The sequence below is a fragment of the Rana temporaria genome, chromosome 2, assembly GCF_905171775.1.
Source record: "Rana temporaria chromosome 2, aRanTem1.1, whole genome shotgun sequence".
NCBI classification, from domain to species: domain Eukaryota; kingdom Metazoa; phylum Chordata; class Amphibia; order Anura; family Ranidae; genus Rana; species Rana temporaria.
Genome location: NC_053490.1, coordinates 432,809,361 through 432,826,434, shown reverse-complemented (window position 1 = coordinate 432,826,434; position 17,074 = coordinate 432,809,361).

The following is a 17,074-nucleotide window of genomic DNA, read 5'->3' as shown; positions in this document are numbered from 1 at the left end:
TCGAAATACGTCCACAAGGTGGCTCTCCTAGGCGAGAGCACGTAATATGACGTCCTGCCTATTAGCTGCCACTAGAGGCGCACGCGCGCCGCCGGAGGCGCGCGCGCGCACCCCCCGCTCGCCCCCGACTCCCGTGCGTGTGCCCGGCGGGCGCGATCGCCGCCGGGCACACGCGATCGCTCGGTACAGAGCGGGGAACGGGAGCTGTGTGTGTAAACACACAGCTCTCGTTCCTGTCAGCAGGGGAAATGCTGATTTTCTGTTCATACAATGTATGAACAGAAGATCAGTGTTTCCCCTAGTGAGGCCACCCCCCCCCCCCACAGTAAGAACACACCCAGGCATACTTAACCCCTTCCCCGCCCCCTAGTGTTAACCCCTTCACTGCCAGTGGCATTTTTATAGTAATCTAATGCATTTTTATAACACTGATCGCTATAAAAATGCCAATGGTCCCAAAAATGTGTCAAAAATGTCCGAAGTGTCCGCCATAATGTCGCAATACCGAAAAAAAAATCGCTGATCGCCGCCATTACTAGTAAAAACATATTAATAAAAATGCCATAAAACTACCCCCTATTTTGTAAACGCTATAACTTTTGCGCAAACCAATCAATAAACGCTTATTGCGATTTTTTTTTACGAAAAATATGTAGAAGAATACGTATCGGCCTAAACTGAGGAAAAAAAATGTTTTTTTATATATTTTTGGGGGATATTTATTACAGCAAAAAGTAAAAAATATTCATTTTTTTCAAAATTGTCGTTCTATTTTTGTTTATAGCGCAAAAAATAAACGCAGAGGTGATCAAATACCACCAAAAGAAAGCTCTATTTGTGGGAAAAAAAGGACGCCAATTTTGTTTTGGAGCCACGTCGCACGACCGCGCAATTGTCTGTTAAAGCGACGCAGTCCCGAATCGCAAAAAGTACTCTGGTCTTTGGGCAGCAATATGGTCCGGGGGGGTAAGTGGTTAAAGAGGTTTAAGTGCCCAGTGGTCAAGTGGTTAAGAATGTGCTGACAAAAGACAAAATTACTTTTAACCACTTAAGACCCGGATCAATATGCAGGTAAAAGACCTGGCACCTTTTTACGATTCGGCACTGCGTCGCTTTAACTTATAATTGCGCGGTCGTGGGATGTGGCTCCCAAACAAAATTGGCGCCCCTTTTTTTCCCACAAATAGAGCTTTCTTTTTGTGGTATTTGATCACCTCTGCGATTTTTATTAATGCGCTATAAACAAAAATAGAGCGACAATTAAAAAAAAAGCAATATTTTTAACTTTTTGCTATAATAAATATCCCCAAAAATATATAAAAAGTGTTTTTTTACCTCAGTTTAGGCCGATACGTATTCTTCTACATATTTTTTTTTTTTTTTAATTGCAATAAGCGTTTATTGATTGGTTTGTGCAAAATTCATAGCGTTTACAAAATAGGGGATAGATTTATGGCATTTTTTTTACTACTAATGGCGGCGATCCGATTTTTTTTTTTCGTGACTGCGACATTATGGCAGACACATAGGACACTTTTGACACATTTTTGGGACCATTGTCATTTTCACAGCGCTATAAAAATGCACTGATTACTGTGAAAATGACCCTGGCAGTGAAGGGGTTAACCAGGAGGGGGCGCTGTAGGGGTTAAGTGTGTTCTAAGGGAGTGTTCTTACTGTGGGGGGCGTGGTTGTGTGTGGGACGTCACTGATTGTCGTTCCCTAACACAGGGAACAGACGATCACTGACAGCCACACTAGAAAGAACGGGGAAGGTTTGTTTACACTCACCTCTCCCCGTTCTTCCTCTCTGACCCGATCGTGGGACACCGGAGGCAATCGGCTCCCGCGGGAGCGGTCACAGAGGACAGGATCGGGTCACGAGCACGCCGGCGGCAGCGCGCCCGCGACCCATGGCTGGGCATCTTAAAGGTGACATACCTGTACGTCCATGTGCCCAGCCATGCCATTCTGCCAATGTAAATAGTTGTGCGATGGTCCTTAAGCGGTTAATGTGAACAATTTTATGTCAAAATACTCTTAAAGTGGAGTTCCACCCATTTAAAAGTCTGTAGCTACAAAAAGTGTAGCTGCTGACTTTTAATAATCAGACACTCACCTGTCCCACGGTCCAGTGATGCAGGCACATGTAGCCTCGCTCCTCTCTTCACAGCCGGTCGCTCACTGCGCATGCACAAGCCGCGCTGTGAATGGCCGGGCAATCTTCTGGGACCAGTCACGTGTCCCAGAAGATTGCAGGAAGGGAGGGGAGAGAGGTTATCTACCTTCCAGTGCCAGGGAGGAAGTAGGAGCTGGGTGCCTCTAAACACAGTATACCCGCTTCCCCCCCCCCCAAAAAAAAAAAAAATTATGTGGCATGTAAGGGGGGTCACCAACACTTAAAGCGGAAGTGCCATGAAGCTCAACATTAAGGGAAAGAAAAAAGTTATCGGTGTCTGTCCTATGGGTGCCACATCCAGATATAAGTCAAAAGTAGAGAGCAAAACCCCTGATTGGACTTTTAAGGCACAGATAATGAGCGATGTATAGTATTTTATAATATTTATTTAGAAAATTGAACAAAGGAATATAATAATTACATACAAAATTTAGCATGATCGAAAAACAGGCATGGTGTATTGGTACATATTAGTACAGTGTTGCAAATTAGCGTTGGATGGTATAGTTCGCAGGGCTGTCCCAACGTTTCGAGAGAAATTACTCTCCTTCAGGGGAATACTGCGAAGTTACCAATCACTCTATAATATATAAAAGAATGATAAGAATGCGTTCTATAAAATTATTTTAAATATAAACAACAGATTGTATAAGAAGTGATATGTTACGCATACTTACAGTTACAGTGGACTGTATACTGTACAGGATTTGCCTGATCATGCAAGTTGGAATTTAAAAACATGAGTTGACCGCTGGTCCAGGTTGCACCGGTAGGGTCAATAAACCATGCGGGGATTCTGATGTGGGGAAAAAATGCCTGGAAAATGAACAGGTTGCCCCAAAAGAGAGACGCTGCTGGAGTCAGTGATATCCCCGGGCCCTAAAATGTGGTATAATGGGTACACATTATACCACATTTTAGGGCCCGGGGATATCACTGCCTCCAGCAGCGTCTCTCTTGTAACCTGGACCAGCGGTCAACTCATGTTTTTAAATTCCAACTTGCATGATCAGGCAAATCCTGTACAGTATACAGTCCACTTTAACTGTAAGGCCTTGTACTCACAAGCAGACATGTCCGATGAAACCGGTCCGCGGACCGTTTTCATCGGACATGTCTGCCCGGGGACTTCTGTTCGATGGCTGTACACACCATCGAACAGAAGTCCACGCGTAAACAATACGCGGGGCGTGTACGCGCCGTCGCCGTGGCGATGACGCAGCGACGTGGGCGGGCCTGCCTTTTAAATGCTTCCACGCATGCGTCAAAGTCATTCGACGCATGCAAGGGATGGCGGGTGGCCGGACATGTACGGTAGGTCTGTACAGACCGTACATTTCCAAACCTGTCCGATCCGCCCGAAAATGGTCCGCTCGTGCCTACACACGGCCAAACATGTACAGACCGTACATTTCCAAACCTGTCCGATCCGCCCGAAAATGGTCCGCTCGTGCCTACACACGGCCAAACATGTCTGCTAAAACTGGTCCACGGACCAGTTTCAGCAGACATGTTCGGTCGTGTGTACGGTGCCTAAGTATGCGTAACATATCACTTCTTATACAATCTGTTGTTTATATTTAAAATAATTTTATAGAACGCATTCTTATCATTCTTTTATATATTATAGAGTGATTGGTAACTTCGCAGTATTCCCCTGAAGAAGGAGAGTCATTTCTCTCGAAACGTTGGGACAGCCCTGCGAACTATACCATCCAATGCTAATTTGCAACACTGTACTCATATGTACCAACACATCATGCCTGTTTTTCGATCCTGCTAAATTTTGTATGTAATTATTATATTCCTTTGTTCAATTTTCTAAATAAATATTATAAAATACTAAACATCGCTCATTATCTGTGCCTTAAAAGTCCAATCAGGGGTTTTGCTCTCTACTTTTAACATTAAGGGAAACACCACTTCAGTTAAGCAAAAAAGCCAACCCCCGCCATGGCTCTCTCCCGACATGTGCTAGCCCAGCTCGCCACCATAAAAAATCTAAGAAATAGAAGAGATGGCCACACGCTGCAATGGGATGCTTTATAGTGCTTCTTTATTAATAAAGAAGCACTATACAGCATCCTGTTGCGTTGTGTGATTTCTTAGATTTTTTATTAGATACTTTTTCTTTAGATCCACGGAGCTGGTCGTCACTCCTGCAGTATGAGTATGTTCTATTCAAGTCTAAGATTAGGGCCCAGATTCTCGTAGGAGCGCGTATGTTTGCGGCGGCGTAACGTATCCGATTTACGTTACGCCGCCGCAACTTAGACGGGCAAGTGCTGTATTCTCAAAGCACTTGCTCAGTAAGTTGCGGCGGCGTAGCGTAAATCGGCCGGCGTAAGCCCGCCTAATTCAAATGTGGGACAGGGGGGCGTGTTTTATGTTAATCTTCTGTGACCCTACGTGATTGCCGTTTTTCACGAACCGCGCATGCGCCGTCCGTGAAAATCTCCCAGTGTGCATTGCTCCTAATATGCCGCAAGGACGTATTGGTTTTGACGTGGACGTAAATTACGTCCAGCCCCATTCACGGACGAGTTACGCAAACGACGCAAATTTTTTAATTTTGTCGCGGGAACGACGGCCATACTTAACATTGGTACGCTGCACTTATGCCACCATATAGCAGGGGTAACTATACGCCGGGAAAAGCCTAACGTAAACGGCGTAAATTTACTGCGTCGGCCGCGCGTACGTTTGAGAATTTGCGTATCTTGCTGATTTACATATTTTGCCGCGTAAATCAGCATACACGCCCCTAGCGGTCAGCTTAAAAATGCAGTTACGATCCGACGGCGTAAGAGACTTACGCCTGTCGGATCTAACAGATATCTATGCGGAACTGATTCTAAGAATCAGGCGCATAGATACGACCGGCCGGACGCAGAGATACGACGGCGTTTCTGGAGATACGCCGTCGTATCTCCTCTAAAAATCCGGGCCTAGGTGTGCAGGTGTGGGCAGCCTGGTACTAGATTTTTAATGGTTGGCTGCACACTACAGAAGGAGGTAAGTACATATGACTGTATTTGGGTTGCTGGGGTTTTTTCTTTCTTTGAACTTGTATTTTCTGGAGTCTCTTTTATGTCTGTTACCAAAAAAAATATCTGTATAGATTTCCTCAGAGATTTCCTCTATTTTCGGAGTAGTGTTTTATCTTTAACAATCACTGTCATTGCATTATAACTGTTATCACAAGACCGAGATTTGTACCTATAACAACTGGATGTCACAAATCCAATAGAAGAATTTGGGATGAAACAGGATAAGCTGCTTGAGAGAAGTGTTGTTTTTGTTTCAACCTCTGGGTTGTGTTACGGATCTCAATTATTGCTGTTTTCTGTGGAAGGTGATTCATTGCCCAAGTGCTATATGGTTTCAGAGTCCTAATGATCATTCGGCGCTAGAGGTCATGAAAGTTGTTTTGGTGTGTGTTCATTGGCTGGCGTACAGGCTTTCCTTTTCTCTCTTCAGATTAACAGTCTTATTTGAAGGCATTCCTTTCATAGAAGTAATTGGTGGGTGATGTTTTGGGATTTCTGTACAGGCTGGGAATCCGGTAATTGACCAGACCATTGGCTATCCATTACAGATTAATATTTGAGGTTCAGCCAGAATACATAGCATGCGTATTTTTATTCAATTTTACATAGACTAGACTTGGAAAGATTGGCAAGGGTACACTGTGTAGTGATTTTTCTCTGCAAAAATTAAGATTTAACATTGAAGGTAGCTATAAGTTTTAGGTGGTCGGTTAGATGTTTGTGGTGGTAGCTAAATGAATATTTGTAACTTGATGAGCTGTACAAATGCCAAAATCGCTTAATTCCGTTGTGTTTAAATATTATCTAATCTCAGCAGAATGTGTATTAACCACTTCCGGACCGCCGCACGCCTATATACGTCGGCACTTTGAAGTGGGATATGGCAGCAGCTAGCTGCCATAACCCAGATATCCTCGTCTTCAGGTGGTGGTCCGGTTTACGATAATGGTGGTCTCTGCGGTGGATTCGCCACGAGATCCCCGTTGGTGGCGGGAGAGGGCCCCCCTCCCGCGCCCTGCGCCGCTTACCGGAGCCATCGGTAGCGCTGGAGGCGATCGGGTCCTTGCTGTGGCTGGGTATAGAGACGAGTGGGGGGAAGATGGCCCCCACCCGTCTCCATACCATAGCAGGGCAGAAGCGACGTCAAAACATCACTTCCGCCCATAGATCTTAACCACTTAAGGACCGCCGCACAACGATATACGTCAGCAGAATGGCACGGCTGGGGACATGGACATGTATATACGTCCCCTTTAAGAGCCCAGCCGTGGGTCACGAGCGCGCAGCCAGCGGCGCGCTCGCGACCCAGTTCGAAGCTCCGTGACCACGCCCACGGGACCTGCGGACCCGATCGCCGCGGTTTCCCGCGATCGGGTCACAGGAGCTGGAGAACGGGGAGAGGTGAGTGTAAACAAACCTTCTCCGTTCTCTGTGGCAATGTCCATGATCGTCTGTTCCCTGATATAGACACATGAGGTCACAGCGCCCCCTAGTGGTCAACCCCTTCACTGCCATTGTCATTTTCACAGTAATCGGTGCATTTTTATAGCACTTTTCGCTGTGACAATGATGGTCCCAAAAATGTGTCAAAAGTGTCCGATGAGTCCGCCATAATGTCGCAATCACGAAAAAAAAAAAACGCAGATCGCCGCCATTAGTAGTAAAAAAAAATTATTAATAAAAATGCCATAAAACTATCTCCTATTTTGTAAACGCTATAAATTTTGCGCAAACCAGTCGATAAACGCTTATTGCGATTTATGCTACCAAAAATAGGTAGAAGAATGTGTATCGGCCTAAACTGAGGAAAAAATATATTTTTATATATTTTTTGGGGGGATTTTTATTATAGCAAAAAGTAAAAAAATATAGATTTTTTTTCAAAATTGTTGCTCTATTTTTGTTTAATAGCGCAAAAAATAAAAACCGCAGAGGTGATCAAATACCACAAAAAGAAAGTTCCATTTGTGGGAAAAAAAGAATGCCAATTTTGTTTGGGAGCAACGTCGCACAACCGCGCAATTGTCAGTTAAAGCGATGCAGTGCCGAATCGCAAAAAGGGGCAAGGTCCTTAACCTGCATATTGGTCCGGGTCTTAACCGGTTAATGGGACATTTTTTTTTACATTTAAAAAAAATATATATATGTATGTTTTTGCATTTAAGTGTAAATATGACATCTGAGGTCTTTTTGACCCCAGATCTCATATTTAAGAGAACCTGTCATGAATAAAAGTGACCCAAAACTTAAAAAAAAAAGTGTAAAAATAAATAAAATAAAGTAAAATAAATAAGATTTTTTTTCTTTTTTTTAAAGCGCCCTGTCCTGACGAGCTCACGCGCAGAAGTGAACGTATACATGAGCAGCACCCACATATGAAAACAGTGTTCAAACCACACATGTGAGGTATTGCTGCGATCATTACAGTGAGACCTCCTCTGTATCTCAAAACATGCAACCTATGGAATTTTTTAAACGTGTAAAAGTATGTCGCCATTCCACGAGTGGGCGCAATTTTGAAGCGTGACATGTTGGGTATCAATTTACTCGGCGTAACATCTTTCACAATATAAAAAAAATTGGGCTAACTTTACTGTTGTCTTATTTTTTAATAAAAAAAATTGTATTTCTCTTATCGTCCATGGACGGACACAGTTTCTTAAATCTTGACAAGTGGGTTATGTTCCTGTTCACAGGAGAGGACTAGGCAGAAACATGTTAGATAATTAAATACATGTTACTTTAACAGAGTTGAAAGGCCCCGCTCAGGGGGCGGCCCCTTCAGACATAACCCTCCTCCCTGCAGTATGCAGCCTCAGTTTCTTTCTGCCTAGCAAAGGAGAAGGACGTATGGCTCCCTTTGGGCCCAGCGCCCTGAGGAAAAAAAATGTATTTTATTTTTTTCATGAAAGAATCTTCTATCAACTGTCGGCTGAGAGACAGGCTTGATATATAGATCCTTGTAGTCTCCTCAGTCCGGCCAGCGAGCATGAGCACACCTTTGCAAAGAGGCTGGGTCTGCCACGACCACCCCATGACTTCTGGGGTGGCCGGTGAGCTTCTGCTCTGAGGTCCACATATGACTGGGCTGTGGTGTTGTCTCACTCACAGTGGACCGGGCCGACAGCTACCTCCAACGCAGCTGTATGCCTGTCTGGAATGCGTCAGTGGGTCCTCGCGTGGATGGGTAAGTACAGTCCCTCCCGCTTAGGTGGGTTGGTACGGCTGAGCATTCCTGGGGATTTATTCAGGTCTGTAATGGGTCCCTGAGAGCTGTCTAGATGGGGTCAGTGTCTGGTTCTTCCTCTCAAAACACCTGCGGTTCATGGACACTTTGTTGGAGCGGCGTGCGGATGTTAAGGGGGGTAAATAGTGCCCCCTCCCCCCCCACCATCCCCTAGGGACTGCTCTGTAACAGACCAGGACCTGGCTGTCACGTCCCTGGTTCTGTATTGTCTGTGTATGTGGACCAGAACCTTCCTTGTGAGGGGGACTCCTCACTTGAGTTGGTATGGGCATCACGGTGGTGTAGTGGTTAACTCCCTCACCTGGCAGCAGGAGAGTCACGGGTTTGAATCCGGACTGCTACACCAAACTGCCTGGAGATTGCATGCTCTCTCCCTGTGTCTGCGTGGGTTTTCTCCGGGTATTCCGGTTTCCTCCCACACTCCAAAGACATGTGTGCAGAGCACTTGTCAGTGCGCTGTATGGAACTCCCTTATGCTGCCTGGTGCAGCGGAGGTTTCCTCTGAGGGCTCTGTCTTTTTTTTGTGCGTACAAATCAGACCGCTCTGTAAAGGTTTTCCTTATATTTTCTTTTGACTAGTTCATGGGTGCTCAACCTGTGGCTCTCCAGCTGTTGCAGAACTTCAAGTCCCATCATGCCTCTGCCTTTGGGAGTCATGCTTGTAACAGTCAGTAGCTTGCAATGCCTCATGGGAATTGTAGTTCTGAAACAGCTGGAGAGCCACAGGTTGAGCACCCATGGACTAGTTCATTAATAATAAATGGGAAAGGCCGTAGATGTCCTTGTAGTTCCTCAGCGCCCGGGGTTCGGTACCCCTTTTGAGGAGAGTTTTTAAAAAAGATCTCCTTAGGTAGTGGCCCCCGGTGCCCGGTTAAGAGGGAGCGACCGCTCTCCCTATAGAAGTTTACCATGCTGGGGTCTGCATCGCGGCCTGTTGTGGCCGCACCCTTGGTGTCTTACACTCACTGAATGGGCAAGGTTTTGCACCTGACTGTGGAGGAGCACCAGCTCCCTCCCTAATTTGTTAGACTGGCCGACATGTTGGTCCAGGGCCTTGTATAGGTCTGTGATGCTGCACGGGATGCTGCCTCCTTAATGTCCAGAGCCTCTGTTTCGGCTGTGATTTTGCGCCGTCTGATTTGGCTGACATGCTGGTCTGCTGACCAAGCATCCAAAAGAGCCCTGGCTGATTTACCCTTCAGGGGTGGGAGGTTTTTTGGTACCTCGTTGGATGACATTATCAAGATGTCACTAGGGGTAGGAGCACTCTCCTCCCTCAGTCCACCTGGGGAAAGGAGCCGCGCGTGTGCCGGGTCCTTCATTCTCCCTACAGACGTCAGGGCCCACGGGTAAACCCTCCCAGGCTGACAAAGGCTCAGCTGGGGGACGGGAACGTCCCTGGGTGTGTAGCCGCACCCAAACCCGCCGATGTATTTAGCTTTCCCCGACCCGTCTCATGGGTGGGGGGACGGCTTTGCAGGTTCACAGCTCGGTGAACCTCCCTGCTCTCCGACCAGTGGGTCTGCGAGGTGGTCTCTTCGGAGTACTGGATAGGGTTCTTTCTATCCACCGAACAGATTCTTCCCTCATGTCTCTCTCCTTCCAGCACATCGGTCTGCCCTGCTAGGGCAGTATAGGACTTGCTAAGCTGCGGGGTAAATTTACCTGTCCCGCAGGACGAGGGGTTTCAGGAATTCTATTCAAATCTATTTTCATTGCGGAATTCCAGAGGTGGGCTATTGAGACTGAGTGGAATGATGTCACACTGCGTAACCAATTTCGCCTTAGTCTTTTCGAACCACTCAAGGACGAATTGGCTCGATCGGATCTCCCTCCTACTCTTAACGACATCATACAACGTTCGATCACCATTGATCATAGGTTAAGAAAGAGACGAGCTGAACGTCAATCAACTGCAACTACATCTGCCCCTATGCCTAAAAAATTTAGTTTGGTTCCTTTTGATGAAAAAATGGACATTGTCTCCACATGTGGCCCACTTACCTCATCTGAAAGAATTTGTCGCCGCACATTGAATCTCTGCCCTTACTGTGCCTCATCCGGAACATGCCATGTCTTCTTGTCCCCTTGTAAAAAAGAAGAAGGCCGAACATAAGCCAATTCACCTCTGTAAATTGGCTTGTTCTGTTTCTAAACATGCTGCTTATATCTTTTTACTTCTTATGTTACAGTGGGATCAAGTTAGAATTCCTGTCAAGGCCATGTTGGATACAGGCGCATGTGGTAACTTCATCGATTCAACTCTTGTCTCCTTACACAAGATTCCACACTTGAAAAAGTCCTCTCCTCTCTCTGTGAGTTTTATCGATGGTACAACTTCCGCATCTGGACCTATATTGTACCAAACCCAACCTTTATTGACTACTTGTGGAGATAACCATAGTGAATTCTTGACCTATGATGTTATACCATCTCCATTATTCCCTGTTGTTTTGGGGTTACCTTGGCTTAAACAGTATATGCATACTTTCCTCTGGGAACAATCAACTGTTCTGCTACACTCACCATATTGTAAGAAGACCTGTTATCAAGTTACTCCATTACTTCAACTTGGCCCTCAAGAGATACCATTCCAGTACCTTGATTTTTCCGATGTATTCAGTGAGAAGAATGTGGAAACATTGCCTCCTCATAGGATATATGACTGTCCAATTGAGTTACTCCCGGGTACCCCTATACCTACCGGTAAAATGTATTCCCTTTCTCAACCAGAACTTCAACATTTGAAGAAATATTTAAAAGATAATTTAAAAAAGGGTTTTATTAAACCTTCTACTTCTCCTGCCAGTGCTGGTATGTTTTTTGTTACAAACAAAGATGGTAGCCTCAGACCTATCATAGACTATCGGGCCTTGATCAAAGTCACAGTGAAAAATCGCTATCCTTTTCCACTTATTCCTGAACTGATCGAAAGACTACAGGCTTTCACCGTATATACTAAACTCGATCTTAGAGGAGCTTATAACTTGATTCGTATTAGATCAGGTGATGAATGGAAGACCGCTTTCCACACACGTTATGGACTCTTCGAATACACTGTTATGCCTTTTGGGTTGTGTAATGCTCCAGCTACCTTTCAAAGCTTTGTGAAGGATATCTTCAGAGACCTTCCAGATGTATTTGTTGTCGTATATTTGGATGACATACTCATTTACTCAGATGACCTGATACAACATCGAAAACATGTCAGATGGGTACTTGCAAGACTTAGAGCTCATGCCTTATACGCCAAACTTGAGAAATGTGTCTTTGAACCAACTACTATCTCCTTCCTTGGATTTGTCATTTCTCCAAAAGGAATACAGATGGTTCATTCCAAAGTGACTTGCATTACGAACTGGCCTACACCAACTTTGAGAAAGGCTGTACAGAGTTTTCTTGGCTTCGCTAATTTCCACAGGAAATTCATAAAAAATTTCTCCCTATTGGTGAAACCACTTACTCAACTTATCAGTTCATTGGTAAAGTTCACCTGGTCAGAAGCTGCCCAAAATGCTTTTCAACAGTTAAAACATTGCTTCACTACAGCCCCAATCCTACAACTTCCCAATCCTAATTATCATTTTGTTTTGGAAGTCGACGCATCGCAATGCGCTTTGGGCGCAATTCTTTTGCAGCGATCTGCTCCTGATTCTCCACTCCACCCTGTCGCATTTCTTTCAAAAACCTCGAACACAGCTGAATGCAACTATCCTATTGGAGAAAAATAATTGCTCGCCATAAAATGTGCCCTGGAAAACTGGCAACATTTATTAGAAGGCTCATTACATCCCATAAGGATGTAATATTAGATTTATAAGATTTATACTGATCATCGTAATCCACAATACCTCAAATCTACCAAAACCCTCTAGTCTAGACAATTTCGATTGAGCCTTTTCTTTGATAGGTTTGACTTCTTGATTACTTACAGGCCTGGCGCAAAAAATGGAAAAGCAGATTCTCTTTCTAGACTTTCAGAACCTATTGAAGAACCTTCTGTTCCATCCCACCTTATTCCTTCTCATAAGGTTACACTTGCTAATCTGAATCTAAAGCAGTTACTTAAACAAAGTTTGGAGATGCAAGAAACTACTATCCCTCAGGGGTTAATGCAAGATGAAGAAGGGTTCTTCTATAAGCATACTCAACTGTTTGCCCCTCTTCTATGGTTATCCATATATTGAAAGTGTTACATGATGCTCCCCTAGCTGGTCATCCTGGAATAGAGAAAACTATAGATCTAATCCCAAAAAAATTCTGGTGGCCTAATATGACTAGCTCCATAAAAGATTCTGGCCCAGATTCACAAAGACTTACGCCAACCTTACGCTATCTAATGATACGCCGTGTAAGTCCACGGATGCGCCGTCGTATCTTTGCGCCTAATTCACAGTACAAGATACGCCTGAACTTCCTACGACCGACGTAAGTCTCCTATGCCATCGTATCTTGGGTGCATATTTATGCTGGCCGCTAGGGGCGCTTCCATTGATTTACACGTTGAATATGTAAATGAACAAGATACGCCGATTCACGAATGTACTTACGCTTGTCGCAGTAATCTACTCCGTTTATGTAAGGCGTACGTCGGGCGTAAGTTTACCCCTCATAAAGCAGGGGTAAGTCATGTTAAGGTATGGACGTCGGAACAGCCGTCGTATTTTACGTTGTTTACGTAAGTTGTACTTGAATCGGACTGGGCGTAAGTTACGTTCACGTCCTACGCATTAAGCCGTCGTATTTTAGGGAGTATATGCGATATGATTCTGAGCATGCGCGCGCATGTGCCGTTCGATTGGCCATGCATATACATGGGGTCACGGTTCATTTCAATACATCATGCCCACTACCTGCCTACTTTGAATTAGGCGGGCTTACGCCGGCCCATTTACGTTACGCCGGCGCAAATATGGGAGCGAGTGCTTTGTGAATACTCAGCTTGCCTCTCAATGTTACGTCGGCTCGCACAAAGATACGCCAATGTACCTGAATCTGGCCCTATATGTCTACCTATGAGGTCTGTATAAGATCCAAACATGAAAGAAGACCACCTTATGGATTGCTTATGTCACTACCTATTCCTACAAAACCCTGGGAAGCATTGTCTTTGGATTTCATCGTAGAATTGCCTCCTTCTAATGGATATAATACCATCATGGTGACAGTTGATATGCTGACTAAGATGGCTCATTTTGTCCCTCTCAAGAAACTGCCTTCTTCCAAAGAAACAGCACAAACCCTATTGGCTCATGTTATCAAATTGCATGGTGTCGCTTCACGTCTAGTTTCAGACAGAGGTTCTCAGTTTATCTCCAAATTCTGGAAGGCCTTGTGCCATATTCTTCAAATAGACCATAGATACTCCAGTGGATATCATCCTCAAACAAATGGACAGACAGAAAGAATAAACCCGTATCTCAAACAATATCTCAGATGTTACTGTTCCAATCTTCAGGATAACTGGTCTACTCTTCTTCCACTTGCTGAATTCTCTTATAATAATTCAACTAGTTCCTCTACGAATTATTCGCCTTTCTATGCAAACTATGGGTTTCATCCCAATATATTACCAGAGTCTTCATTACTTACAAATGTTCCTTCAAAAAATGATTATTGGTCTACTCTATCATCCGTATTGCAAGTTTTGAAACAAAATCTCAAAAAAGCACAAGATCGCCAAAAAGTCTATTATGATCTTAGGCATAGACCTGCGCCAAGTTACAAAGTAGGCGATCAAGTGTGGCTTTCAACAAAAAATGTACGTTTGCATCTACCAGCGAGGAAACTCGCCAAACAATTTCTTGGTCCATTCCCAATATCTAAAGTTATTAACCAAAATACTTTGCAACTTTCTCTCCCTCCGGAACTTACCATTCATCCTTCATTCCATGTGTCGCTTCTCAAACCCTATCGACCTAATCCCTTTCCTGGAAGGAATCCTCCTCCTGCACCTCCTATCCTAGTCGCAGTTGAAGAACATTGAGAGGTTGAAGATATTCTAGACTTTAGAAAAAGAAGAGGTTGTCTACAATATCTAATTAGATGGAAGGATTATGGTATACAAGAAGATTCTTGGGAAGACTCAGAAGAAGTGCATGCACCTGAACTATGTAGTCAATTTCAAACGCTCATAAAACGCTCTCCATGCATCTCAATGGACCCCTTCACACTGAGTCCTGCAAGCAGCATCTTTGGAGCAGCTTTTGAGCGCTGAAAAAAACTGGGGTTGAAGTTGAATAGAACGAAACATGTCGGGTTTCTCTGCCTACCATTGCACTTAATCTATCGTTTAACTTTGTGATCACATTTTTATCTATTGTACACACCGGAGGGTGTTTTGTAGTACAACCAATTTTTTTATTAAACCATTTTTGATCTATGCCATGAGGAGGCTTCCTTTTCTTTTCTTTCCTTTTTGATCTTTATGTCCATATGGTGGTCGCCATCCATGTGAGGGGCCACTACACCAACTTGCTGCCTCATCAAGGCCTCACCTGTACCACGGGCCATTGACTGCATTACCTTCTGGAAATCCTTGACCAGCCGTCCATTGGAGGGATCGCCTTCAGAAGCAGATAGTACCCCTATGCTGTTTTGACTCACCACTGTCGTGGGGGAGTCCACATCTCACGGTAAGGGTACCCATCTTCTTCCTTTGTGGTGGCGGTTTTTCTTCATTTCATGCAAATGGTGATGTTATCTGCTTAAACGTCAGGATTTACACCAGCTGTTTGGCCCAGTGGATGAACACACTGACTGTCTATCATGTCATGCATATGACACTGTTTTGATGATTATTCACATCCTTGCATGTTTGTGAGATCTCTATAGAGACTATAGAGACAGAATTGTTGTGTTTTTGAATCATTTGTTGCAAAGACATTTTTTCATTTATGCCATATTTGCTATTAGCACTTACTCACATACATTGGTGATAATGTTATGTTTATTCACTGGGATGGCCCACATCTGGTGGCAATGCCCTAAGATAGAGACCTACTGGAAGAAAGTACTAAGCCATATTAAAGAGATTACCAAGATAGAATTATCTATGGAACCTTGGACATGCTTATTCCATGGAGTAGACATACCGTTAAAGGAATATAAAAATTCAATGACAATACATATGATGAACGCAGCAAAAAGTTTAATACCGAAAAATTGGAAAAAGGTAGAAAGCCCAAAGATATGTTAAAATACACGCCCATTGGGGAAGGAAAGATATATAGATATAGATATATATATATATATATATATATATATATATATATATATATATATATATATATATTGTATGTTTTACAATATATAGCCTTAGTTTTACGCGGCGTATCTCGACGGAAACAACTTAAAGTTAGAGCGACAGGTAACGCGGACGTTCGTGAATCTCCGTAACTAGTCATTTGCATATTATACGCCGATCGCAATGGAATCGCCACCTAGCGGCCGGCCTAGAATTGCATCCTAAGATCCGACGGTGTAAGTCAATTACACCTGTCGGATCTTAGGGCTATCTATGCGGAACTGATTCTATGAATCAGCCGCATAGATACGACAAGCGTATCTCAGAGATACGACGGCGTATCAGGAGATACGCCGTCGTATCTCTACTGTGAATCTGGCCCATTGTGTATATGCAAATTTAAAAACAATTAAATATGAATAAAAAAAAAAAACATTGCAAGCAAATTATACAAAAACATTGTTGGCCAACATCAGTATAACATTTATTTGAAGGAGTATTTAAAGACAAAAATAAAAGGCACACTTATCAGATTCCTCACCCCCTCTGACAGTCCATTGGAATTTTTTTTGGGGGGGGGCTAGATGAGTTTGGGACCCCCCAAAAAAGCCTCTACCACTCAGAATTTAATGTGAAAATATACAATTGTAGACATTTTGGGGGAGGGTAAAGCACTACAATGGAGCTGACAAAATACATTGGAAAGTGACTAGGTAGGTGTCTTTGGGCCCAGGATAGCATGCGTGGAGAGGTTAGTGAAGGGAAATATTCATGTAGGCCATAAAAGAACCATTAAAAGGTTACAGCATGTATGGGGACAAAAGGGATATTCACAGCATATTACAATCATGGTAATTAGGGAATGATGAAAGAAATACAATACATCAGCAAACATTAAACACATAGAATGTGATGTTAAAGGAGAAAACTTACCTTCATATAGTCCTCCTGCAGAACTTGGATTATGGCAGAACAGGTTTCTGGGATAATGATCCCCAGAGCCTGGGGGGAGATGCCTGTCGTGAACTTGAGGTCCTGCAGGCTTCTCCCAGTCGCCAAGTAGCGTAACGCTCAGCAGTGATGGCTTCCCGCATAACACTGTCCTGCCTCGTGATATAGAGGGACACCAAAGCCAACAGATGCTGAAAAACGGGGTCCGTCATCCTGAGAAAATTCCTGAAGTCATCAGGGTTATTCTCCTGGATCTCCCGCAGCAGAGGCATATGACAAAACTGGTCATGCTGGAGCAACCGATTCTTGGTCCATGAACTCCTCACCACCCTGTTCATGGACTGGTCTTGGTCCAAGACAAGAAGACCAACACCAAACCCCCGCACAGCACAAACTCTACG